Source organism: Chiloscyllium plagiosum, unplaced genomic scaffold, assembly GCF_037043375.1.
Source record: "Chiloscyllium plagiosum isolate Xiang-an unplaced genomic scaffold, Cpla_swu_hap1 HiC_scaffold_12, whole genome shotgun sequence".
Taxonomy (NCBI): domain Eukaryota; kingdom Metazoa; phylum Chordata; class Chondrichthyes; order Orectolobiformes; family Hemiscylliidae; genus Chiloscyllium; species Chiloscyllium plagiosum.
In genome coordinates, this window is record NW_028270150.1 from 36,427,628 (window position 1) to 36,455,392 (window position 27,765).

General features: G+C 42.9%; 1 protein-coding gene across 1 annotated transcript in view; it reads left to right on the forward strand.

Moving 5' to 3' along the window:
- The first annotated feature begins 743 nt into the window (after positions 1-743).
- The window catches only part of jagn1a (jagunal homolog 1a), a 45,792-nt gene continuing 18,770 nt past the window's right edge, over positions 744-27,765 (forward strand). The window contains exon 1 of the mRNA XM_087992630.1: positions 744-826. The gene's annotated coding sequence lies outside the window, so the exon portion shown is untranslated. The remainder of the gene's footprint in view (positions 827-27,765) is intronic.

The window sequence follows — 27,765 nt, forward strand, 5'->3', positions numbered from 1 at the left end:
TCCATTAGTGTTATTTATTTTTATACAATTATTGTGTCACCATATGAAGTTTGTTGAATGAAGGATCTTGATGTTAGCTTTTATTGAATAATGTTGGTCAACGGGCTGTTATATTGGGGAGACATATACAAATGCACCTTCGGGAGTGGTGAATCAATTCTGGAGAAAGTTCCTTTAAATTGAAGCAAAAACTCACAATATGGATCCTCTTGATCTGATCAGTTCCCATCCTTTCTGTTTGTTTTTTTTTCTGAGGTGCCCTCCAAATTGCAGGAGATAAGGCTGGGCCCTCAAGATTGGAAGCTTCTAAACAACGCTATACATCCCTACAGACCTGAACACCCTCTCAAACATGTAATGCAAAGATCTGTATCAAAGATTTTGCTGTTCCCTAATGAGCAAAACATTTCTTGAAGAGGCAAGCCCAAGGTGGAAGAAGGTCATGAATCTGCCTGCCACACAAAGTTTTTTCATGAGCTTATCAATATGCTCAGGTTAAATGTGGAGATTGATAGATTTTTAACATTAAGCTGCCACTTGTACAGTAACTCAGCTGCACTAGTGGCAGGTTAAAATTCAGCCCATAGATTGGCCACCATTCTCTACTTATCCATTCTGTAGAAATTAGTTGTTTTCACACAACAAAAAACAATTTGCAACTTTAAATCATCCATTATTAAGGGATTAATTTGAAGGATAATGTGCTTCAGGGCATTCATAAATCAACATGTTTCCTTTTTTAGGAAATAAACACAAGCTGTAAGTGGCGAAAAGTAAAGCGAATGCAGGTGGGATAGCTCCTGTATGCCTAAATTGAAGCACAAAGGTGAGTCTGAAAAATTGTTGTGACGTAGATTTCAAACATGAGATTCTGAGGAAATAAAAACATGCAGATATCTGTCACATATGTAAGGATGTTGTAGTTTCTTTTCCAAGTAATAAATTGTCATGCATTAGCAAAATCAAAATTTAGAATTGGTGCAAATTCAAAAGTGATATGCAAATATTAAACAGTAGGAAATAGCAGCACAGTCTATCAGGATACATAGAATAGCAGACTTAATACAGGGTAAGCCAGCAACAAATGAACTTTTAGGGAGATCTACAGTGCCACAGGCCACTTCTGGGAATCTTACACAAATGCAAATTGGACACAATGTTAGTGAAAACTAGTATCATTTATTAACTCTAACACTAGCATATGGATCAGCAGGATTTCAGTAGAAACTTCTTCAATCATGTTCCATGTGAACTGAGATCACTATGACGCAGCATAAAACCATTAATCCCACATACCTCAGACAACAAACAGAAATGAATTTAGAAAAGTGAAGTTATAATCAGGACAGAGTGTGGAATAATGTTAGCTCCAGTCAAGTTTTTAGTTTACTGGTTAGTTGTTTTCTTTTAACAGTTACAGTTTTAGTGTTATAAGGTCAGAGTCATATAGAACAGAAGAAACACTTTGGCCAGCAAGCCTGCACCAATATAAAAATCATCTACCTACTTTAATTCCACTTTCCAGCACTTGGCCCATTGCTTTGGATGTTATGACATTTCAACTGCTCAACCACATACCTTTTAAAGGTTGTGAGGTTTTCTACCTCTACTCTCCTCCCAGGCTGTGCGTTCCAGATTCTCACCATACTTGGGGAAAAAATATTTTCCCAAATCTCTTCCAAACCTACTGTCCTTTACCTTAAAATGATGCTCCCTTGTTACTGCGCCTTCAACTAAGGGGAAAAGCTGCTTCCTATCCACCTTATCCATGCCCCTCACAATTTTATACTCCTCAATCAGTTGCTCGCTAACCTCTGTGGACAGAAAGACAGAGCTAATGTTTTGAGTCCAGCGATTCTTCTGTCAGAACATTGGCAAATGGAACATTGAAAAGTATGACCACTTCCACCAGCCCTAACTTCGTCTGCTCAAAAGAAAATAGAATCATAGAGATGTACAGCATGGAACCAGACCCTTCGGTCCAACTCGTGCATGCCGACCAGATATCCCAACCCAATCTAGTCCCACCTGCCAGCACCCAGCCCTTATCCCTTCAAACCTTTCCTATTCATATACCCATCCAAATGCCTCTTAAATGTTACAATTGTACCAGCCTCCACCACATCCTCTGGCAGCTCATTCCATACACGTACCACCCTCTGCGTGAAAAAGTTGCTCCTTAGGTCTCTTTTATATCTTTCCCCTCTCACCCTAAACCTATGCCCTCTAGTTCTGGACTCCCCGACCCCAGGGAAAAGACTTTGTCTATTTATCCTATCCATGTCCCTCATAATTTTGTAGACCTCTATAACGTCACCCCTCAGCCTCCGATGCTCCAGGGAAAACAGCCCCAACCTGTTCAGCCTTTCCCTATAGCTCAAATCCTCCAACCCTGGCAACATCCTTGTGAATCTTTTCTGAACCTTTTCAAGTTTCTTTCCAAACATCTTTCCGAAAATGTGTCTTTCCAGCTCCTCTTTATAGCTAAACTGCTCTCTTACAGACAACATCCTGGTGAAACTACTCTGCACCCCCTCCAGTACAATAACATCATTCCTATTGTACATTGACTAAAACTGCACTCCAACTGGGGCCTAACCAAAGTTTTGGACAGCTCCCCACTCTTACAATATGTGCCATGACTGATAAAGGCAAGTGTCCCATCTTTTGTTTTTAATTGACTTGTGGGATGTGGACATTGCAGGTTGGGCCAGCATGTATTGTTCCACCTCATGGCCTTGGAGAAGGTGGTGGTGAGCTGCTTTCTTGAACTGCTCTAGTTCATGTGCTGTAGGTAGACCCAAAATGTTGTTGGGGAGGGAATTCCAGGACATTTGACCCAGAGAAAGTGAAGGAATAATGATATATTTTCAAGTCAAGATGGTGAGTGGCTTAGACGGAACTTGCAGGTAGCGATTTTCCATCGTCTTTCTAAATGGGATTGACTGTGGATTTGGAAGGTGTCGTCTCAGGATCTTTGACTAATTTCTGCAATGTATCTTGTAGATAGTACATAATGCTGATTCTGAGCATCAGTGATGGATGTTTGTGCATGTGGTGCTAATCAAGTAGACTGCTTTGTTCTGGATGGTGTCAAACTTCTTGAATGTTGTTGCAGCTGCACTCATATGGGCAAGTGAGATTTTGAGGAATTAGGAGGTATGTTACTTGTTATTGTGGCCACAGTATTTATATGGTTGGTCAAGTTTTATTTCTGATCAATGGTATATTTATAGTGAATATGGTTGAATTTCTCATTGGTAACCCACAAGATGCTGATAGTGGGGGGAGTCAGTGATGGTAATGCCATTGAATGTCAAGGGATGGTGAGTGGATTGTCTCTTATTGGAAATAGTCACTGCCTGGCATTTTTGTGGCACAAATGTTACTTTCTACTTTCCAGCCCAGACCTGGATATTGTCCACGTCTTGTTGCATTTAGACAAGAAATGCTTCAATTTTGGGGAATCGTAAACGGTATTGAACATTGTGCAATCATTGGTGAACATCCCCACTTCTAACCTTGTGATGGAAGAAAGTCATTGATGAAGTAGCTGAAGACAGTTAGACCACAAGGAACTCCTGCAGAGATGTCCTGGAGCTGAGACGATTGACCTCCAACAACCGCAATAATCTTCCTATGTGCCTATGACTCCAGTCAGTGGGATGTTTTCCCCCTGATTCCCATTGACTCGAGTTTTTTCTAGGTTTCCACACTTCGTCAAATGTGGCCTTAATGTCAGGGGCTGCCACTCTCACCTCACATGTAGAATTCAGATCTTTTGCCCATGTATGAATTAAGGACGTAATGAAGCCGGGAACGGAATGTCCTTGGCAGTACTCAAACTGGGAGTCATTGGGGAGGTTACTGGGTTACTGAGCAACTACTGCTTGATAGCACTGTTGATGAAAACTTCCATAACTTTACTGATGATTGAGAGTATACTGATGGGGCGGTAACTGTCCAGGTTGGGTTTGTCCTTATTTTTGTGTTGAAGCTGTACTAGAACTGCAAGTTCTGGAGCACAAGTCCTCATTACTATTGCAGGAGTTTTGTCGTGGACAACAGCCTTTGCAGCATCCACTGCCTCCAGCTGTTTTTTTTATATTACATGAAGTAAATCAAACTAGCTGAAGACTGGCATCTGTAATGGTGGGGAGGTCTGGAGGAGGCCAAGATGGATCCACTCAACACACCTGGCTGAAAATTGTTGCGAATGCGTCAGACACCTTTTGCACTGATGTGATGGGCTTTTCCATCATTGAGGATGGGGATATTTGTGAAGACTCCTCTTCCAGTCAGTTGTTTAATCATCTACCACAATTCACAACTGCATGTGACAAGACTGCAGACTTTAGATCTGCTCTGTTGGTTGTAGGATCACTTACCTCTGCCTATTACTCGCTGCTTATGCTGTTAGGCATACAAGTAGTCCTATTTTGTAGCTTACTCTGATGACACCTCAATTTTAGGTATGCCTGGTGCTACTCTCAGCCTGATCTCCTGCATCTCATTCAACCAGAGTTGATCCCCTCGCTTACTGATAATGGTATATTGAGAGTTATGCCAGGCATGAGGTTGAAGATCTTGTTGGAGTATGATTCTGCTGTTCCTGCTGATGTCCCATATTGCGTTCTGGATGTCCAGTCCTGAGTGGCTAGATCTGTTTGAAATCTGTCTCATTTACAAAAGTGGTAGTGCCGCACAACATGATGGTGGGTATTCTCAACATGCAGATAGGATATCATCTCCACGAGGACAATGTGGTGGTCATTTTTAATGAAATTATCATGGACAGAAACATCTGTGGTACGCAGATTAAAAAGAATGAGGTCAAGTATATTCACTCACCACCTGCAGCAATTGTGTTTAGGATCCTACCAGCTCAATCAGTAGTCTTGTTTTTGTGCCACTTTTGGTCATGGATATTGAAATTTCCACCATCTGGAGTACGTTCTGCACCATTGCCACTTCCAGTGCTTCCTCAAAATGTTGTTCAACATGGAGCAGTACTGATTCATCAGCCTTTTGTTATATGGTAATCAGCAGGAGGCTTCCTATCCCACATTTATGTTCTTATGTTTAATCTGATGCCATGAGACTTCATGGGATCCAGAGTCAATGTTGAATACTCAAAGGGCAACTCCCTCCACTGGGCTGCCACATCTTCAGAGTCTGTCCCACCTACTCATATCTAGGAATGGTAGTGGCATGATGGCTCAGTGGTTAACACTGCTGTCCCAAGTACCAGAAACCCGGGTTTGATTCCAGCCTTGAGTGACGGTCTGTGTGGAATTTGCATGGTCTTCCTGCGTCTGTAGGTTTCTACTGAGAGCTGCCACATTTCAAAGATGTGCAAGTTAAATGGCTTGGCCATGCCAATTTACTGTAGTGTGAAGGGATGTGCAGGCTAAGTAGATTAAATGTGAGGTTACAGAGATGGGTGGGATGTTGTCTGGAGGCTTGGTCCTGAATAGGTTGAATCATCTCTATCTACACTGTAAGGATTCTATTCTCTGGTGATATCTGGGACATTTTTATGATTCCCTAAGTATGACTATGTCAAGCTATTGCTTGACTAGTCTGTGAGAAAGCTCTCCCAATTTTGGCCCCAGATATTAGTAAAAAGGACTTTGCCAGGTTGATTGGTTTGTTTTTGCCTTGTCCGTGCCTATGTCTTGATTGGTGCCAGGTGGTCTGTCAGGTTTCATTTCTTTTTTGAGACTTTGTCACAATTGTCACAAGGAATTGGCTTGCTAGGCCATTTCAGAGGCAGATGAGAGTCAACCACGTTGTTGTGGGTTTGGAATTGCAGGCTAGATGAGGAAAGGATTAGAGACAAAAAAACTGCAGATGCTGGAATCCAAAGTAGACAGACAGGAGGCTGGAATAACACAGTCTGCAGATGGCAGATTTCCCTCCTTGATGGATGTTAGTGAACAGTTGGATATTTCCAAAAACTGGCAAGAGTTTTATGTTATTAGACTCTTAATTCCAGATATTTATGCTGCTTTATATGAAATTGACCATGCTCCTTTTGCCATCTTATACAAAGTTCAATGTTCTCCTCTGGCACTGCTTTGTTCTGATACCATTCTGCTCATGCACTATTTTATACCAAATTCATGGCTGTCCACTCACTCTGCTTTATACTGAGTTCACTAATCTTCTTTTATGCTGCTTTATATCAGGTTCACTGGTCTCCTATTGAAAGAGTTCATTGCTTTCCACTCACACTGCTTTATACCATTTGGGAAGAAATTCAGCTGAAAACACAGGCCAGCCATCCACCATATATAAAATAGTTGGTTGTCAGAACAATTGTGAAAGTCATCATAACTCCACTGGAACAAAGGGCTGGTCTCTCATTAGAAAGAAATGACTGATGATGATTTAACCAGAGAGTCATGATACCTCAGCCAAGGTGAGTGGCCGTTTAGGTAAGTCCTCAATATGGGAATTCAGCCCATGCAGTTTGGTGCTCTACATCACTGATCAGCTATCAGTCATCTGAATTAACTTACCATAAGTCTTGAAATATCTTAAAACAGTTGCACGGACAATTATAATCGGAGATTAAAACGAGGCTGCATTCCACACTGGTGATAGAGTAAGATCTGCAGAGGGAGAGGACATGAGAATCTAGCTTGTCATGGAGAAATAATGATATTTATGTTGAAGGGAGTTTTGCCATGGAAAACAATAATTATAATAGTAACAAATGTGGTTAAGCCAGACTGGCAGTGAATGACATAGCGAATCACACTCAACTGACTATAGTCCTCAAACATAAAATGTGAGATGGAAAATGCACTGTGGGAACTGCAGATCTGGTCAGTATTTAGCGATTTCAAGTCTTGAGTTATAAAAATAGGCTGGGACATTTTTCACTAGATTTTAGGAGATTGAGGGGTGACCTTATAAAGAGGCATAGATAAGGTGAATTGCAAAAGTCCCTTCCCTGGGTGTGGGGAGTTCAAAACTAGGGGCATTTTTTAAGGCAAAGGGAAAACATTTTAAAGACATGAGGGGCATCTTTTTATACAGAGAGTAGTTTGTGTATGGAATGAACTTCCAAAGGAAATGGTGGATGCAGGTACAGTTACAACATTTGAAACACATCTGGATAAGTATATGAATAGGAAAGATTTGGAGGGATATGTGCCAAATGGAGGCAGTTGGGGCTAGTTTCGTTTAGGAATGTGGTTAGTATGGACTAGTTGGACTGAAAAATCTGCTTCTGTGCTGTATAACTCTATGACTATGACAAGTGCATTATGAAGGAAGAGTTGACCAAGCCAACAGTAGACCAGCTTTTCTGAAGCACGTCTAAAGGATGTCTCTTCTGAAGGGTTGACCAAGTCAACAGTAGATGTGCTTTTCTGATAATGGTGGGGGAGAAATTTCATTCAAAACTAGAGGGAAAAGGGAGTCAGTCTGGACATAGACAAAGAAATCAGATCACAATTGTTCTAGTGACAGCCCACTGATCACCAGCTTAATTTACTTGCACAAAATGTTGTGGTGGGATTGGTTCTCTCAACATATGAACTGCTAGACCATTATATAACCATATAACCATTAACTGCTTGATACTGAGATCCCTGGTCTCTTCAGACTCTGCCGTTTATTTAGCTCAGTGTTGTCCTCACACACTGCTTTTTACTGACTTCGCAGCTCTTCTCACGCTGTTTTATATAAAGTTCATCACTCTGCTCTCACTCTGCTTCAAGCCATGTTCCACTCTTTCCTCATGCTGTTTCATACTGCATTTCTTCTCCCTTCTAGTGCTACCTTTTACCTTAATTAATTGCAATGAGTTTTAGCAAGTTCAACAGTCTCCTCATGTGCCTTCTTATACTGGGTTTATTGTTCTCCACTCAGACTATTTTATATCAAGTTCACCACTGTCCTCTCGTGCTGCTTTGTACTGAATTCAATGCTCACCTCTTCCTTTGCCTTGTACAGGTATCTCGAACGTTTGCTTTACACAATTTCGCTTTTACAAAAGACCTACATTAGTACCTGCTTTTGTGAATCCGAAGAGGATTTTTGCTTTTATAAAAAGAGGTGATACTTTTTGCCATATAAATCATGCATCTTAGCTTTACGCCATTTTCAGCTTACGAAAGGTTTCGTGGGAATGCTCTACTTTCAGATAGCCAGGGCTACCTATACCAGGTTCACAGCTGTCTTCTTGCTTTACTGTATGTGGAGTTCAGTGTTCCCCTCTCATGCTGTTTTATACTGAGTTCAATGCTTGCCTTTGGTGCTGCATTATACTGGGTTCAATGCTCAGGCTCACACTGCTACCAACCAGTACCCTACCACTGACACCCTCACCCACCTGACTGAACTGGTCCTCACCCTCAATAACTTCTCCTTCCAATCCTCCCACTTACCCAAAACCAAAGGGGTAGTCATGGGCACCCGCATGGGACCCAGCTATGCCTGCCTGTTTGTCAGACATGTGGAACAGTCCATCTTCTGCAATTAAATCGGCACCATCCCCCACCTGTTCCTCCGCTATATCGATGACCGTCTCGGTGCTGCCTCGTGCTCCCACGAGGAGGTTGAACAGTTCATCAACTTTACAAACACCTTCCACCCCGACCTCAAATTCACCTGGACCATCTCGGCAACCTCCCTCCCCTTCCTGGACCTCTCCATCACTGTCTTTGGTGACCAACTAACCACAGACATATACTACAAGCTCACCAACTCCCACAGCTACCTAGACTACACCTTCTCCCACCCTATCTCCTGTAAAGCTGCCATCCCTTATTCCCAATTCTTTAGCCTCCACCACATCTGTTCCCAGGATGACCAATTCCATCTCAGAAAGTCCTAGATGGCCTCCTTCTTCCACGATCTCAACCTCCCTTCCCCCATGGTTGACGATGCGCTCCAGCGCATCTCCTCCACATCACGCACCACCACCCTTGAACCCCACCCCTCCCAACGCAACAAGGACAGAATCCCCTGGTCATCACCTTCCACCCCACCAACCTCTGCATACAACGCATCATCCTCCGCCACCTCCAAACGGACCCCACCACCCTGCCCACCTCTATCAGTGTTCCGAAAAGACCATTCCTTCTGTGACTCCCTCATCAGGTCCACACCGTCCACCAGCCCATATCCCACTCCTGGCACCTTTGCCTGCCACTGCAGGAAGTGCAAAACCACTCCCCTCACCTCCGTCCAAGGCCCCAAGGGATCCTTCCACACCCATCAGAAATTAACCTGTACCTCTACCAATGTCATATACTACATCCGTTGCACCCGGTGTGGTCTCCTCTACGCTGAAGAGACAGGACGCCTTCTTGTGGATCGTTTCTGAGACACCTGCACCCATCACCCCCACCGCCTCGTGGCTGAACACTTCAACTCCCCTTCCCACTCTGTCAAGGACATGCAGGCCCTGGGCCTCCTCCACCGCCAAACTGTTCCCACCTGACACCTGGAGGAGGAACGCCTCAGATTCAGCCTTGGGACCCTGCAACCACATGGGATAAGTGTGAATTTCAACAGCTTCCTCATTTCCCCTCCCCCCACATAATCCCAGTCCCAAGCCTCCAACTCAACAATGCCCTCTGGATCCGTCCATCACTGCACTCTCTGACCTATCACCTTCTCCCTCACCTTCATCCACCTATCTCTTTCCCAGCTACATCCCTCCAACCCCACCCCACTCCCCTCCCATTTATCTCTCAGCCCCGACCCCCAAGCCTCATTCCTGATAAAGGGCTTATGCCCGAACGTCCATTCTCCTGGTCCTCAGATGCTGCCTGACCTGCTGTGCTTTTCCAGCACCACACTATCAACTCCCACTGCTACATATCACGTTCAGTCATCTGGACTCGAAATGTTAGCTTGCTCTCTCTCCATGGATGCTGCCTGACCCACTGTGGTCTCAAACAATTGTTTTCAGCTCTCCTCACACTACATGTTCACCACTCTCTTCACGCAGTGTGGCATGCAAGTTCACCACCCTCTTCCAGCACTGCTGTATACTCATTTTCACTGACCACATCTCATATTGCTCTATGATGAGCACACCTTTTACCACTCCCATTGCTTTATATCAAATTCACCATTCCCTTCCTGAGTTGCTTTATACCGAGTTCACCATTCCCCTCTCACACTGAGTTATACTGGGTTCACTTTCCTTTATTCATGCTGCCTTATGCCATACTTCACACTCTCCACCTGTGGCTTCATACCAAATTCACCACTTTCCTCTTGCACTACTGTATACCAAGTTCACCAAGTATCACCAGGTTCTATGAGAAAAGCCTTCTTACCTATATCTAAGTGACTATCCACTGATTATTAAACAACCAAAGGTTTGGAGGAGAATCGGCTGAAAATGTTAACACTACCCATCGATCTCTAACACATGCAGAATAACTCGTGGTCAGAATTATTGTATGTATAAAGTCATTATAGTTCTATCAGAGCATAGAGATGCTTTCTCATTAGGGAGAGACACCTGGTGGTCATTTAACCAGAGGGTCGCTATGTTTTAGGTGGGAAGAGAGGTGAAAAGGGAAATCCTTGAGGTCAGGGTCCTCAACCAATGCAAAGATTGAACCCACACTGTGGGTGTCACTCTGCGACATAAATCAGCCATTCTGCTGAGATAACTGATCCCCATAGGACCTGAAATGTCTTAAACAGTTACCTTAAACCATAATCAAAGATCAAAATGTAGGGGCTTTATAGTAAGATCTGCCAAGGAACAGGACATGATAAGGCAGATTGTTCTGGAGAAAAGAATGATGCTCACATTAACGAGAGCATTTCACCATGGAAAATGAGCTGAAATATTAACTAATAACTAACAATATTGGTAACCTACATTGGCACTGGATGTCGCAGACAATCATAAAAAGACTCACATTTTCAATTATAAGGTATAAAATGAAAAATGCACTTTGGGATATGTAGAGATGGATGGTATTTAGTGATTACCTGAACACAAGTGCATTTTGAATGAAGTGTTGACCAAGACAAAAGCAGATGTACTTTTCTCATGACGATGGGGGAGGAATTTTAAACGAGACTAGAGGGCAAACAGATTCAGGTTGGAGGTAAGCAAGGAAATCAGGTCAAAATTAATCTTATAACAGCCTGCTGTTCAGCAGATTTATTTACTTTCATCAAATATGTGGTGTGATTTGGTCTCTCAAAATAATGGGATGCTTTGACCATTAATGCAACTATTAACTTCTTCTTACTGAATTCCCTGGTCTCCTCACATACTGCTTTATAGTGAAATCAGCGTTATCCCTACGCACTGCTTTTTACTGAGTTCACCGCTCTCCTCATGCACAGTGTCATAAACATTCACTGCTTTCTTGGAGCACTGCTTAATAGTCAAAAAGCATGACACTGGAAAAGCACAGCTAGTCAGGCAGCATCTGTCAAGCAGGAGAGTCAACGTTTCGAGCATAAAGCTCTTCATCAGGAATACACTTCCACGCATGCTGCCTCCTGCAAAAATGCTATCCCTTTCTCCACCACACTGCTTAATACCAAATTTGTCACTGGACCATAGGTTTGAGGGGTGACATTATAAAGGTTTATAAAATCATGTGGGGCATAGACCAGGTGAATAGCAAAGGTCTTTTCCCTTTGGGGTCAGGGAGTTCAAAACTTAAGGTGAGAAAAGAAAGATTTAGAAGTGATCCAAGAGGTAATTGTTTTACGCAGAGTGTGGTTCGTATGTGGAATGAACTGCCAGACGAAGTGATTGATGCAGGTACAGTTATAACATTTAAAAGACATCTGGACAAGTAAATGAATAAGGAAGGTTTAGAGGGATATGGGTCAAATGCAGGCAATTGGAACAGTTTAGTTTGGGAAACTCGATTGGCATGGATGAGTTGAACCAAAGGCTGTATGACTCCAAGACTATATCAGTTCACCACTCTGCTCACACACTGCTTCATACTGAGGTAGCCACTCACTCATACTGTGTTCACCTCTGACTCCATGCACTGCTTCATATCAATTTCACAGCTCACCTTTTGCATTGTTTTATGTCAGGTCTGTGGCTCTTTTTCATGTTACTTGGTGCCAATGTCACAACTCTCTTCATTCACTGCCTTATACCATGATCACTGCTCTCCTCTCACGCTGTTTGTATCACGTTTAACTCTCTCTTCTTGCTCTGGTTTATTCCAAATTCACCACTCTCTCCTTCTGCTGCTTTATACCAAATTAACCGTTCTCTTAATGTGCTGTTTTATACTGGATTCATGACTCTCATGTTGCATTGCTGTGTATCTGAGTTCACATTTTTCTTGCATTGCTTTATACTAAGTTTACCACTGTTTACCTTTGCTGCTTTGTACTAAGTTCACCGCGCTCTCTCAGACTGCTTTATACCAAGTTCACCAATCTCCTCACACTGCTTGTATGCAAATTCACTATTCACCTTTGTTCTGCTTCCAAGTGCAATGCTCTTTTCCTGTACTGCTTTGTACCAATTTCACCATTCTTCTTGTGTTGTTTCATAACAGGTTCACCGCTCTCCTTTCACCGCTCTCCTTTCACACTGCTTGACCTCCTCACACCGCTTGTGTGAGTTCACTGCTCACCTTTGCTCTGCTTCATACCAAGTTCACTGCTCACACCTTGTGCAGTTTTACACAAGTTCACTGCTTTCTTCCCATACTGCTTCATACCAGGTTCACTGATATCCTTTCATGCTGCTGTACACCATGTTTACCCTTCTCTTCTTGTGCTGCTTTTCACCATTCTCCTCTTTATTACCAAGTATATTACTGTTCTCTTCTCATGCTGTTTTACAGCAAGTTCTCCATTCTCCTAATGCTGTTTGAATGCATGTTCACCAATATCCTCTCACGCTCCTTTACACCAAATTGATTACTCTCTTTACCTGCTTATATGCAGTTCACTACTCACCTCTCACTGCTTTGTACCAGGTTCAATTGTCAACGTATGCACTGTTTTATACCAAGTTCACTGCACTCTTCTCATGCTGCTTTATACTTGTCTCATCACTTCCTCTTCTGTTGCTATACACAGAGTTCATTTTTCTCCTTTCATGCTATTTTCTATCGAATACACTGCTCACCTCTCATGAGCTTTATACAAAATTTATCATTTTCATCTCACGCTACTTTGTACTGGATTCACTGTTCACCTCTCGCACTGCTTTATACAACATTTACCATTCCCATGTTGCACTGCTTTATACTAAGTTTACCAGTCACGTCTCTTGCAACTTTATATTGAGTTCACATAGGTTCTCATGCACTACTTGATACCAACTTCACTGCTTTCCACTTGTGCTGCTCCACGTGAAAAGCCATCCTACCCCTCTCCAAGGGACTCTCTGCTAATTGTACAAATCAATGTAAGGAACCATTTGGAAAGAAAATTAGCGGAAAACCCAGAGGATGCCCATTCACCACTCTCCTGTCACATTGTTTTACACCCTATTTCACTGCTCTCTTCTTGCTATATGTCAAGCACCCTTCGTACACTGTTCTTTTACTGAATTCTACGCTCTCGTCTCATGCTACTATACATCTGTGTTCACTGCTCTCCTCTAATGTTGCTTTCGACAGAGTTCAACACTCTCTTCTCACACTGCTGCATATTAAATTCATCATTCTCCTCTCATGCTGCTTCATGTTGAGTTCTCTGCTCTCCTCTACTGCTGTTTTCTACCAAGATCATTGCTCTCCTCTCAGGTTGTTTCATAATAAGTTCACCACTCACCACACGCACTGCTTTGTACCAAGTTCACCATGCTCCTCTTGCTCTGCTTTCTACCAAATTCACCACTCTCTTTTCGTGTTACTTTTCAGCAAGTTCACCACACTCTTCTAGTGCTGCTTTATCCTGAATTCACCACTGTCCTCTCGCACTGCTTTGTATTTGATTCACTGCTCTCCCCTCAGGTTGTTTTGCACTCAGTTTGCTGTTCTCCGCATGCACTGCCTCAAACAAGATTCACTACTCTTTTCTTGTGCCAATTTATACCAGTTCACCGGTCATCTCTGTTGTCACTTCATATTGAGTTCACTATTGTCTTCACGCACTACTTTATAACAGGTTCAGCACTGTCCTCTTGCATGATTCTGAGAGATACCTTCCTCCTCCTCTCCTAATGGACTAACTGCTGATTGTTTAAACCACCAGAAGGAACCAGTTGAGAGAAAAATTAGCTAAAAACACAGAGGCTATACATCCCTCATATACACATGCAGAACAGTTGGTGGTCAGGACTATTAAGAGTCACCACACTACTACAGAACATTGGACTGTTCTTTCATTAGAGAGAGATGCTTGGTGGGTATTTAACTGGAGGGTCACCATGCTTTAGATGAGGGGGAGGTTACAATGGAAGTCCTTTAAGTCAGATCTCTCAATCGATGCAGAAATTGAACCCAAACCGCAAGCATCACCCTGCATCACCAACTGACATAACTAACCCCCACAGGACCTGTATGTCTTCAACAGTTGCATGGATGATCACAATCAGACATCAAAATGCAGGGGCTTTGCACAATGGTTTTACAGTAAGATCTGCAGAAGCAGAGGACATTAGAAAGAGTAATGAATGATGTTAATGTTAAGGGGAGCATTTGGTCATGGAAAATGGGCCGTAATAATATCCTCTTGTGCTGTTTTACACCAAGTTCACTGCTGTCTTCATGCTGAGTTCACTGTTCTCCTCTCGTGTTGCTTTATAATGAATTCACCTACCTCTTCAACACTGAGTTCTAAACTGTCCCCTCATGCTGCCTTTGACAAAATTAACCGTCTTCCTATCATGCTGCTTTACACCATGTTCAGTCTTCTCTTCTATACTGCTTCATACCAGTTTCACTATTCTCCACTCATGCTGCTGTGTAATGACTTCAGCACTCTCTTCCTACTGCTTTATATTAAGTTCACGACTCTTCTGTCACACTACCTTATACTGAGCACACAGCTCTCTTCTTGCGCTACTTTATACCTAGTTCACCACTCTCATCTTGCCTTGCGGTATACTGATTTTTGCACATCCACCAATATCATTTATTGTATCCGTTGCTCCCGATGCGGTCTTCTCTATATTGGGGACACTGGAAGCCTCCTAGCAGAGCGCTTTAGGGAACATCTCCGGGACACCCGCACCAATCAACCACACCGCCCTGTGGCCCAACATTTCAACTCCCCCTCCCACTCTGCTGAGGACGTGGAGGTCCTGGGCCTCCTTCACCGCTGCTCTCTCACCACCAGACGCCTGGAGGAAGAACGCCTCATCTTCCGCCTCGGAACACTTCAATCCCAGGGCATCAATGTGGACTTCAACAGTCTCTTCATTTCCCCTTCCCCCACCTCGCCCTAGTTCCAAACTTCCAGCTCAGCACTGTCCCCATGGCTTGTCCTACCTGCCTATCTTCTTTTTCACCTATCCACTCCACCCTCCTCCCTGACCTATCACCTTCATCCCCTCCCCCACTCACCTATTGTACTCTATGCTACTTTCTCCCCACCCCACCTTCCTCTAGCTTACATCTCCACCCTTCAGACTCTCTGCCTTTATTCCCGAAGGGCTTTTGCCCGAAACATCGATTTTACTGCTCCTCGGATGCTGCCTGAACTGCTGTGCTCTTCCAGCACCACTAATCCAGAATCGAGTTTAATGCCCTCTTCTCCCGGTTCTTTAAGTTCACGTAAGCTCACTGCTTTCCTCTGAGACAGCTTTATACCAAATTCACCATTTTCTTCATCTGTTACATTAGGTTCACTGCTCTAATCTTGCGTTTCTGTATACCAGAGTTCGTCACTCTCTTTCCACTTGTTGCTTTACACCAAGTTCACTGTGCTCGTCGTATTGATTTATACCATATTTACTGGTCACTCTCTTGCCAATTTATATCAAATTCACTATTGTCTTCATGCACTGCTTTCTAGCAGGCTCACCACTATCCTCTCATGTTGTTCTCGAGAGAAGCCTTCCTACCATTCTCTGTAAGGGACTATCCACTGAATGTACAAATCATCAGACGAAATTGGTCAGGACGAAAATTAGCTGAAAAGTGAGTCTGCTTATTTATCATACACATGCAGAATAACTAGTGATCAGAGCTATTGTGACTTACCATAGTAGTATCAGAACATAGGGCTGCTCGCTTAGAGAAAGATGCTTGGTGGTGGCTGAACTGGAGGGTCACGATGTTTTAAGTGAGTGGAGAGATTGAAAAAAGAGGTCCTTCAAATCAGGTCCGTTAGTCAGTGCAGGAATTAAACTAACAGACACCCTGCATTACAAATCAGCCATTCCATCCACTGACATACTGACCCCTATAAGGCCTGAAAGATCTTTAACAGTTGCATAAATGATCAGAATCAGATCAAAACACCTGGGCTTTGCAAACTTGCTTTACAGTAAGATCTGCAGAGGGAGAGGACATTAGAAGGCAGTCTGTTATGGAGAAAAGAATGATGTTTTTGTTAAGGGGTGCAGTTGGCTGTGGAAAATAAACCATAATAATAATTAATATAGTTCAGCCACATTGGCAGTAGATGACCAATCATGTTTAAATGACTAGAGTATCCAATGAGAACATATCAAATGAAAAATGTGCTCTAGGAACTGCAGTGATGGACAATATTTGGTAATTTCATGAACACTACATAAAGAAGGAAGACTTGACCAGGCCAACAGCAGACTCACTCTTCTGATCTCAGTAGGGGAGGAATTTCATTCTACAGGATGATCGGAGTCAGGGTGGAGGTAGGCATGGGAATCAAGTCACAATTGATCTAGTCTACTGATCTACAACAGTCTACTGATCAACAGATTTATTTATTTTTACAAAATGTTGTAGTGGGATTTGATCTCTCAAAATATGTGTTGCTAGATCATTACTATAACCATTAACTGCTTTATACGGAGTTTCCTCACACACTGTTTTATATCAAAATCAGCATTATCCTTTCAGTCTGCTTTTTACTGAGTTCACCTCTCTCTTCACAAACTGCTTCATACTGAATTCACTCTCACCTCATGCACTTCTTCATACCAAGTTCGCCACTCTCTTCACACACTGCTTCCTACCAAGTTCAACAAAGAGGATTGATGAAGGCAGATCAGTAGACGTGATCTATATAGAGCTGAAAATGTGTTGCTGGAAAAGCGCAGCAGGTCAGGCAGCATCCAAGGAACAGGAGAATCGACGTTTCGGGCATAATAGACTTCAGTAAGGCGTTCGACAAAGTTTCTCATGGGAGACTGCTTAGCAAAGTTAAATCTCATGGAATACAGGGAGAACAAGCCATTTGGATACAGAACTGGCTCGAAGATAGAAGACAGAGGGTGGTGGCAGAGGGTTGCTTTTCAGACTGGAGGCCTGGTGTACCACAAGGATTGGTGCTGGGTCCACTGCTTTTTGTCATTTATATAAATGATTTGAATGTGAACCTAGAAGGTCTAGTTTGTAAGTTGGCAGATGACACCAAAATTGAAGATGCAGTGGACAGCGAAGAAGGCTACCTCAGAGTACAACTGCATCTTAATCAAGTGGGCCAATGGGCTGGGGAGTGGCAGATAGCGTTTAATTTAGATGTATTTTGGAAAAGCAAATCAGAGCAGGACTTGTACACTTAGTGGTAAGCTCCTAGGGAGTGTTGCTGAACAGAGATCTTAGAGTGCAGGTTCATAGTTCCTTGAAAGTAGAGTTGCAGATAGATAGGATAGTGAAGGAGGCATTTGGTATGCTTTCGTTTATTGACCAGAGCATTAAGTATAGGAGTTGGGAGGTCGTATTGCAGCTGTACAGGACATTGGTTAGTCTATTTTTGGAATATTATGTGCAATTCTGGTCACCTTCCTATCAGAAGGATGTTGTGAAACTTGAAAGGATTCAGAATAGATTTACAAGGATGTTGCCAGGGTTGGAGGATTTGAGCTATTGGAAGAGGCTGAAGCTGTTTTCCCTGGAGAGTCGGAGACTGAAGTGTGATCTTATAGAGGTTTATAAAATCATGAGGGGCATGGATACAATAGACAGACAAGGTCTTTTCCCTGGAGTGGGGGAGTCCAGAACTAGAAGGCATAGGTTCAGGGTGAGAAGGGAAAGATATAAAAGGGACCTAAGGGGCAACTTTTTCCATGCAGGTGGTGCATGCATGGAAGGACCTGTCAGAGTAAGTGTGGAGGCTGGTACAATTACAGTATTTAAAACACATCTGGATGAGTATATGAATAGGAAGAGTTTAGAAGGGTTTAAGGGCCAAGTGCTGGCAAATGGGACTAGATTAGGTTAGGATATCTGGATGGCATGGATAAGTTGGACTGAAGGGTCTGTTTCCATGCTGTATATCTCTATGAATCTATGACTGGAAGTCCACTGTTCACTTTATGCACTGCTTTATACTGAATTCACCACTCTCTTTTCATTTTGCTTTATACCAAGTTCAGCGCTCTCTTCTCCTGTGGCTTTATACTAGATTCACTACTCTCATTTGCTTCTTGATACCTTGGTTCATTGCGGTTCTCTTGTGCTGCTTCAGACCAAATTCACCTCTCTCCTCCTGTGTGGCTTTGTACCAAGTTCATCACTCTCTTCTCGTGCTGTTTTATACAGGTTCATTGATCTGTCATGCTGCTTGTATGTAGGTTTATCATTCACCTTTGCATATTTTAAATTCACCACTTTTTTTTGTGTTTCTTTGAACCATGTTCACTGTTCCCTTCATGCTGTTTTATATCCTCACCCTACTTCATAGCAAGTTCACCATTCTCCTCTAACGCTGCTGTAAAACTGAGTTCACCGTAGTCCTCTTGCCCTGCTTTATAGTGAATTCAATGCTATCCTTTCACACTGCTTTACATCAAGTTCACCGCTGTCCTCTTGCACTGTTTTATAGCAAGTTCAATGCTCTCTTCTTGCACTGCTTTATATTGGGTTCATCACTCTCAACTAGTGCTACTTTACACTAAATTCACAGCTGTCTTCAAATTGGCATTATACTGGATTCACCATCCTCCTGTCATGTTGTTGTATAACCGGCTCACTGCTCCCTTATTGTGCCGATTTATACCATGTTAACTGGTCATTTCTCTTGTCACTTTGTATAGAGTTCAATATTGTCTTCATGCACTATTTTGTACTGGGTTCACCGCTGTCCCCTTGCATTTTTCTTTGAGAGAAGCTTTTCTACCCCTCTGAGGGACTATCTGCTGATTGTCGAAACCACCAATAGGAATGTCCTGTTACAACATGGGTTACCTTTCCCACAGCCAACCCTGTTTCAATCACTACTGTTATCACATTACATGGTTCGCTTTCAGCACAAATTCTAGTACTCTCAGATCTCGTTATCACTTTATTCAGCTTTTCTTCTGTCCTGATCTGCTATTCTCTCATTTACCTACTTCTTTCAGATCTTGCTCTTTCTGGGCTCCTTTTCTACCCATCAACCACCTCTTCTTCCCGACACCCCCAAAACTCATCTTCAGCATAAATATCAGTTTTTTCCTAGCTGCTACTAATTCTGATGAAGAGTCACTGGACTTGAAGCATTAACTCTGCCTTCTTCTATCAGAGACTACTGAACCTGCTGAGTTTTGCAAGCAACTCCTGTTTTTGTACTAGAAGGAACCACTTGGGAGGAAAATTAGCTGAAAATGCAGAGGCTGCCCATCTGTCATACATACATGCAGAATAACTAGTGGTCAGAACTAATATGAGTCACCATAATTCTACTAGGGCAGTTTTCACTAAAAAGAGAGAGAGAGAGAGACACCTGGTGGTGGAACACGCTTTAGGTGATTGAGGTTAGAAAACAAAGTCCTTCAAGTCAGGTCTTCCATGTGGTGCAGAAATTGAACCCCACCCCACATTACATATTAGCCATTCCATCAACTGACATAACCAATTCCTACAGGATCGGAAAGGTCTTAAACAGTTGCATGGATGATCACACTCGGAGCAAAATACAGGAGCTTCTCACACTGGTTTTAGAGTAAGATCTGCAGATGTAGAGTACATTAGAAGGCAGTCTATCATTGAGAAAAGAATGTTCATGCTAAGGGGAGCAATTGGCCATGGAAAATACTCATAATAACGACAAGTAGTAATAACTAATATTGTTAAGCCAGATTGGCAGTGGGTGACATAGCCAATTTGTTATGTTGGTGCTTCCTTTGGAACCAGGGATTATGCACTAAAAAAGACAAATCGTAAATATAACAGAAACACTTTATTGTGATGCGCCCACCTCTACAGCCATTCCTCGGCTGGACCAAGCTCCACCCCTATCAGTCACCTGACTAGTTCTCTTAAAGCAGCAACACCCCCAAATGCATCCATAACAACTCCCTTTCTTGATGTTAAAACTCCCATTAATAAAGTTAAAAATCACACAGCACCAGTTTATAGTCCAACAGATTTAATTGGAAGCACACTAGCTTTCAGAGCGGCACTCCGAAAGCTAGTGTGCTTCCAATTAAACCTGTTGGACTATAACCTGGTGTTGTATGCTTTTTATCTTTGTACACCCCAGTCCAACACCGGCATCTCCAAATCATGCCCATTAATAAATAAACATTCAACGATTATCAAGATTATACAAGCATTTTAGTCAATATATGTACATAATTGGGAATAATTACAAAAGCATGGCAACACTGGAAGAACTGCTTTCCTCCTTACACAAGATGTTCCATCCATAGACTACATTGAAATGATTAGTGTCTCAAGGGAGTGGTGATTCCGAGAAGACTGTTTTCTCATCTCAGGAACCTTTCCTAGTGCTGTCTCCTGGGTTTCCGGAAACTGCAGATATGACCCTCTCTAATTAGCTGTTGTTGTCCTGTAACACTGCTGTTATCTCCTCCCTGGTTGACTTTAGTCGATAAAGGGTAAGTGCTCCAAAAGATTGTAATTTCAAATAAACCTGTTGGACTGTAACCTGATGTTGTGTAACTTCTGACCATGTCCACGCCAGTCCAACACCACCTCCTCCACATCTTGTTTCCTCCCTAGTCTGAACAACCCTTGGAAACACATGACTCAATTGATACCCTTGGTTCAGTCTGGACCAGCTTGGCATTCTGAGGGACTTACCCCATTGGATGAGGTGTGGTGACCAGCTTGTCCACGTTTCTCCTCCAGAACAGTTCATCCTGAGTCTGTACCATCTATGACAATGGTTCTGTTTTAGCCACCATCAGCACTGGGATGCATTTTCCGCAGACATATAATTCTGGGCCAACAAGGTCTCTCCACTTTGGAATACTCTCGGCTTTCAGGTTCTTGCCATTCTAGTCACCTGTCCTTCTTGATTTTGTTCAATCAGCACTTCTGGCTATAGTAAGCCAAACGTGGTTCTCAGCTGGTGGTTGAACATTAAGGATGCTGGCAAACACTGCATCATCGCATGTGGCATATTCCTATACATCCTTAGGAACTTCTTAATTCATTGTCCTAATGATCCCTCCCATTGTGTAGCCTTTAAGGTTTGTACAAATCTTTCTGCCTGGCCATTTGTCCAGGGTGATACGGAATGAATCGCACAGCTGACTCCATGATTTTCAAGATATTCCTCGAACTCTTGTGTCACAAACTGAAGACCATTGTCACTCAAAACTTGTTCGGGGTTCCTCCATCTGGTAAATATTTCATTGTGTCTTCCTATTGTCACTTGCACTGATACCAACTTTATCACCACCACCTTGGGTCACTTGGAATAGGGATCCACGACCACTAGCAGCAGCTGTCCCTCCACTGGTCCTGAGAAATCAATGAAATCAATGGGCGGCACAGTGGCACTGTGGTTAGCACTGCTGCCTCACAGCGCCAGAGACCCGGGTTCAATTCCCGCCTCAGGCGACTGACTGTGTGGAGTTTGCACATTCTCCCCGTGTCTGCGTGGGTTTCCTCCGGGTGCTCCGGTTTCCTCCCACAGTCCAAAGATGTGCAGGTTAGGTGAATTGGCTATGCTAAATTGCCCGTAGTGTTAGGTAAGGGGTAGATGTAGGGATATGGGTGGGTTGCCCTTCGGCGGGGCAGTGTGGACTTGTTGGGCCGAAGGGCCTGTTTCCACACTGGAAGTAATCTAATAATTCACTGCCACAGTATTTACGGCTATTTCCATGGGTGAAAGAGCGATAATAACAGCACCTTTCTTATTAATGTGCAAGATTCACACGATCCCACTTTTCCTCAATCTAAAAGTCCACATTTAGTCACCAAAAATAGCTCCTGACTATCTCCTTCATTTGCACCATACCAAAGATGTAGGTTAGAGGTCTGTGCTCGGTCAATAGTGTGAAGTGCCTGCCACAAAGGAAATGGGTGAACTTCTCAAATGCCGAAAACAATGCTCAATCCTTCTTTATCAACTTGAGCACAATTCTTCATCTTCATTAGTGACTTCGATGTGAATGTGACGGGCCTTTCCTCTCCATTTGGTAAGATGTCTGACAGTACAATGCCAATTCCATAAGGCAAGGCATCGCACGCTAACTGTAGGTCAAAATGTGTTAACACTTACAAACTTTTCAAGGCTTGCTTCACCTCCTAGTAAGCTACCTCACATTCCTGAGTCTAATTCCATGGCTGCCTTTTTCCCAGTAACCAATGCAAGGCCTTTAGCATTATTGCCAGATCAGACATGAACTCGCCAAAGTAACTTACAAATCCCAAGACTGATCTCAGTTGAGATACATTGTCTGGTCTAAGAGCCTTCATGATAAGCTCCATCTTCTTGGATGCCTTGTTTCGTCTTTTGCCATCAATTACACGGCCCAAATACTCTACAGAGTCTTTAAAAAACTCACATTTCTCTTCTTTCACTTGAAGGCTGTGCTCCTGAAATCTTTTTAGGTGTCCTTCTAAATTTTTGAAATGCTCCCCTTGGAGGATCCAGTAGTCAAACTATTGTTCAAATAACATGACTCTTAGCAACCCACTTAATATTTAATCTACTGCCCTCTAGAACAGAGACAGCACTGACGTGATGCTAAAAGGTCACTTGTAGCAGAAACGTTCCCTGTGTATCACTATCGTCAGTGGTGGTTGAGATTCCTTCATGACCTCCATCTGTAAGTAGGCCTGCAACAGATTTTAAAAAAAATTCTTATCCAGTCAGTCATTGAATAGACCTTCTATGAGTGGACAGGGACATTAATCCACACTCAGGTCTGGGTTAATGTTGAGGTTGTACAGGATGTTGGTGAGGCCTTTTCTGGAATAGTGTCCACTCCTGGTCACCCTGTTATAAGAAGCATATCATTAAGCTGAAGAGGGTTCAAAAGAGATTTACCAGGATGTTGTTGGGTATGGAAGGTTTGAGTTATAAAGAAAGGCTGGAGAGGCTGGGACTTTTTCTCTGGAGCATGAGAGGTTGAGAGGCGACCTGATAGAAGTTTATAAAATCATGAGGGGTATAGATAGAGTTAATGGTACTTGTCTTTTCCCAAGAATGGAGGATTTTAAGACATAGGGACACATTTTTAAGGTGAGAGGAGAGAATTCTTAAAAAGTCACAAGGGGCTTTTATTTTACACAGAGGGTAGTTCACACGTGGAATGAACTACCTGAGGAAGTAGTGGATGTGGGTACAATTACAATATTTTTTTAAAAATTGGATAAGTACATGAATAGGAAAGATTTGGGCCAGTAGCAGGCAGGTTGAACTAGTTAGCTTTGGATTATGTTCATCATGGACTGGTTGGACTGAAGAGTCTATTTCCATGCTATATGATCCTATCTCTTGTAAACTTATGTTTGAATCCGCCAGTCTATTAACTATGCCCAGTTCAATCTTAAATTTTGTATCTAGGAGCATCCGGATAATGCAGGGTATTTGCCTTTTACTGTGTAAAATGGCAGTTCTGCACACTGGTCCCTTAACTGTACTTTCACCACTACATAGTCCTCCAGTGGCACCACTCGTTCCATGTATAACCATGATATAATCTTGGCAGGCTTCAATGGTAGTGCTCTCAACTTCTCCTGATGGACTGATTTGGGAATACAGCGACACCACTGCACCAGTACCTACTTCCACTTAATGTTTTCTCCTTTACTTTTGGAAGAACCCAGAAAGAATCAATCAGTTTCACCTCATACCGACAGTATGTTTCACAGAAATTCTGCTGACTCTGGGCCTTCTACTACTTCCTCAAACTCAGCTAACTCCCTGTCTACTGTCCGGCTGGCAGAATGTACCTTATGCCTTGTCTTCAAGGTTGTTTATTTCTGACTCTCCTTCCCTTATTTTAGTTGTATCTGGCAATTTCAGGCAATATATTCCATTCGCAGTGGGCTTCTTGACTCCAACCTGTTGACATCTTGTGGCCACTCTGCTATATTGATTGCATTCCACAGTTGGTACTCCACTCTGCTGAGTTTCCACTACTTGATGCACGCAGATGTCATCAGCCAACTGGGTTGCTTCACTAGTGGCCAACTCTGTTGAGGTAACAATTTTGGAAGTTGCCTTGAAATCCAGGTCTTTCATAGTTAGCAGCTTCCATTGGATGGGTTTGTGTCAAAGGCCACAAATGGTCCCACAAGGCATTTTGGAGGAAATCTCCAAATTTGCAATGTACTGCTAACCTCTTTAAGGTGGCCACGAATTGAGCAATGGACTCTCCTTCGTGCTGTACCCATTTGTAAAAACAGAAATGTTCCTAGATTATCAACGACTTGAGTGAAAAATATAATATAATATAATATACAAGAGAATATAGCACAGGAACAGGCTCTTTGGCCCACCAAACACTTGCACCAGTTCCTAATCCTTTTTTAGACTGGCTATTTATTGCCCATGCGTATAATTTCCTAAAATATCACATAGCTCTTGGAATGACTTCTCCACAGGTTTTGCTGATTGCACCAGACTCCTTAAAATCGCAACTGTCTTACTCCAGATGATACTAAAGAAAACCTGCATCATGGTATCCTCAGCCATTTTGTTTGCCTTTAAGAATGAATTAAAGCATTCTCTGTATAAAGTCCAATTTTCTGACACTTCAAATTGACTCATGGTTCCAAAGTGGCCTGTCATCTTGTTTTCCTGCCAGCAGGAATTTTTCCCACCATTCAAGTCTAGTAGCCATTCGCAGTCTGAGTTCAGTCAGTGAACATTTTACACGTCGCCACTTCCTCATCATATGTGCGAGTGTACTGCTCCTCCCTGGCCTCGCCTGCAGTCTAAGTCTTTAGTAGCTCCCGGGTATAAATTCACTTCTGTTGGCCCGAATGCCCTCATGACCACTGCTCTTGGCCCACTCCCTGCTGTGTACCTACTTTTCTTGCATCAACCACGGCCAGAGAACCCTCATGACCGTTTACCTCAACATTACCTGAATCCCGAGCCATTTCCAGAGTCCAGCTGACATTGCCTCTGGGACAAAACAAAAAACAGTATTTGCACACAGCTCATGGGCCAGATCCCACCTTCTGTATCTATTATGTCAGTTCTTCCTTTGGAAACAGGCATTATACAGGTGGTAGACAAATTGTAAATCTGAACAGAAACACTTTACTGTCGATACTTATTCTTCCACAGCTTGTTCTTGGCTGGACTCAAGTTCCACCTCTCTGGGTCACCTCTTAAAAGGGGCAGCATCCCCAACTGTGCACAACACAATCATACTCAACTGACTAGCGTCCCCAATCATAAGATATAAAGTGCAAAATGATTTGTGGGAATTGCAAGGATGGCTGTATTTAGTATTTTAGAGTCATAAAGGTGTACAGCACAGAAATAGACCCTTCAATCCAACCCGTCCATGCCGACCAGATATCCCAATCCAATCTAGTCCCATCTGCCAGCACCCCACCCATATCCCTCCAAACCCTTCCTATTCATATACCCATCCAAATGCCTTTTAAATGTTGCAATTGTATTCACCTCCACCACTTCCTCTGGCAGCTCATTCCATACACGTACCACCCTCTGCGTGAAAAAGTTGCCCCTTAGGTCCCTTTTATATCTTTCCCATCTCACCCTAAACCTATGCCCTCTAGTTCTGGACTCCTCCACCCCAGGGAAAAGACCTTGTCTATTTATCCTATCTATGCCCCTCATAATTTTGTAAACCTCTATAAGGTCACCCCTCAGCCTCCAACGCTCCAAGGAAAACAGCCCCAAGCCTGTTCAGCCTCTCCTTATAGCTCAAATCCTCCAACCCTAGCAACATCCTTGTAAATCTTTTCTGAACCCTTTCAAGTTTCACAACATCTTTCCGGTAGGAGAGACCAGAATTGCACGCAATATTCCAACCGTAGTCTAACCAATGTCCTCTATGGCCGCAAAATGACCTCCCAACTCCTGTACTCAATACTCTGACCGATAAAGGAAAGCATGCCAAATGCTTTCTTCACTATCCTATCTACCTGTGACTCCACTTTCAAGGATCTATGAAGCTGCACTCCAAGGTCTGTTTGTTCAGCAAAACTCCCTGGGATCTTACCATTAAGTGTATAAGTCCTGCTAAGATTTGCTCTCCCAAAACACAGCACCTCAAATTTATCTGAATTAAACTCCATCTGCCACTTCCCAGCCCATTTGCTCATCTGATCAAGATCCTGTTGTAATCTGAGGTAACCTTCTTCGCTGTCCACTAGACCTCCAATTTTGGTATAATCTGCAAACTTACTAACTATACTTCTTATGCTTCATGAACACAACTGCATAATGAAGGAAGAATTGACCAAGCCGACAGCTGACATGCTGTTTTGATAACAGTATAGAGGAAATTTCATCCAAGACTTGAAGGTGGTGGGAATCAAGTTGGACGTAGCCAAGGAAATCAGGTCACAATTGATCTGTGATAGCTCACCGTACACCAGATTTACTTATTTTCACAAAATGTTTTGGTAGAATTTGATCTCTCAAAATTTGAGCTACTAGATCAATGCAATGACCATTATACTGAGTACCTTGGTCTCCTTACACACTGCTTTGCATTGATGTCAGCACTGTTTTTACTCAATGCTTTTTACAGAGTTCGTCGCTCTCCCCCTGCACTGCTTCATATGGAGTTCACTGCTCTCTTTGAGCACTGCTTTATACTAGATGCACCACTCTCCTCATACATTGCTTCAGACAGAGTTCCGTGCTCACTTTCTACATTGTTTTATACCAGATTCAATATTCTCTTCCAATGCAGCTTTGTACAAATATCACCGGTCTGCACTCATGTTACTTGATACTACATTCACTGGTCTCCTCTCACACTGATTTATAACATGTTCATCTCTATCCTGTTGTGCTGCTTTTTAACCATATTCATGAAGGGTATAGACAGGGTGGATAGAGATAAGCTTTTTCCCAGGGTGAAAGATTCAATAACGAGAGGTCACGCTTTCAAGGTGAGAGGTGGAAAGTTTAAGGGGAATACATGTGGCAAGTACTTCACACAGAGGGTGGTGGGCGTTTGGAACGCGTTGCCAGCAGAGGTGGTAGAGGCAGGCACGGTAGAATCATTTAAGATGCGTCTGGACAGATGCATGAATAGGTGGGGAGCAGAGGGATACAGATGCTTAGGAATTGACCAACAGGTTTAGACAGTACATTTGGATCAGCTCAGGCATAGAGGGCCGAAGAGTCTGTTCCTGAGCTGTAAATTGTCTTTGTTCTATTTGCCACTCTACTCTCATGCTGCTTAATAATAGGTTCCCCACTCACCTCTCACACTACTTACACAGAGCTCACCACTCTTCTCACGCTACTTTATACCGACTTCTATGCTCTCCTCTTGCATTGTTGTAT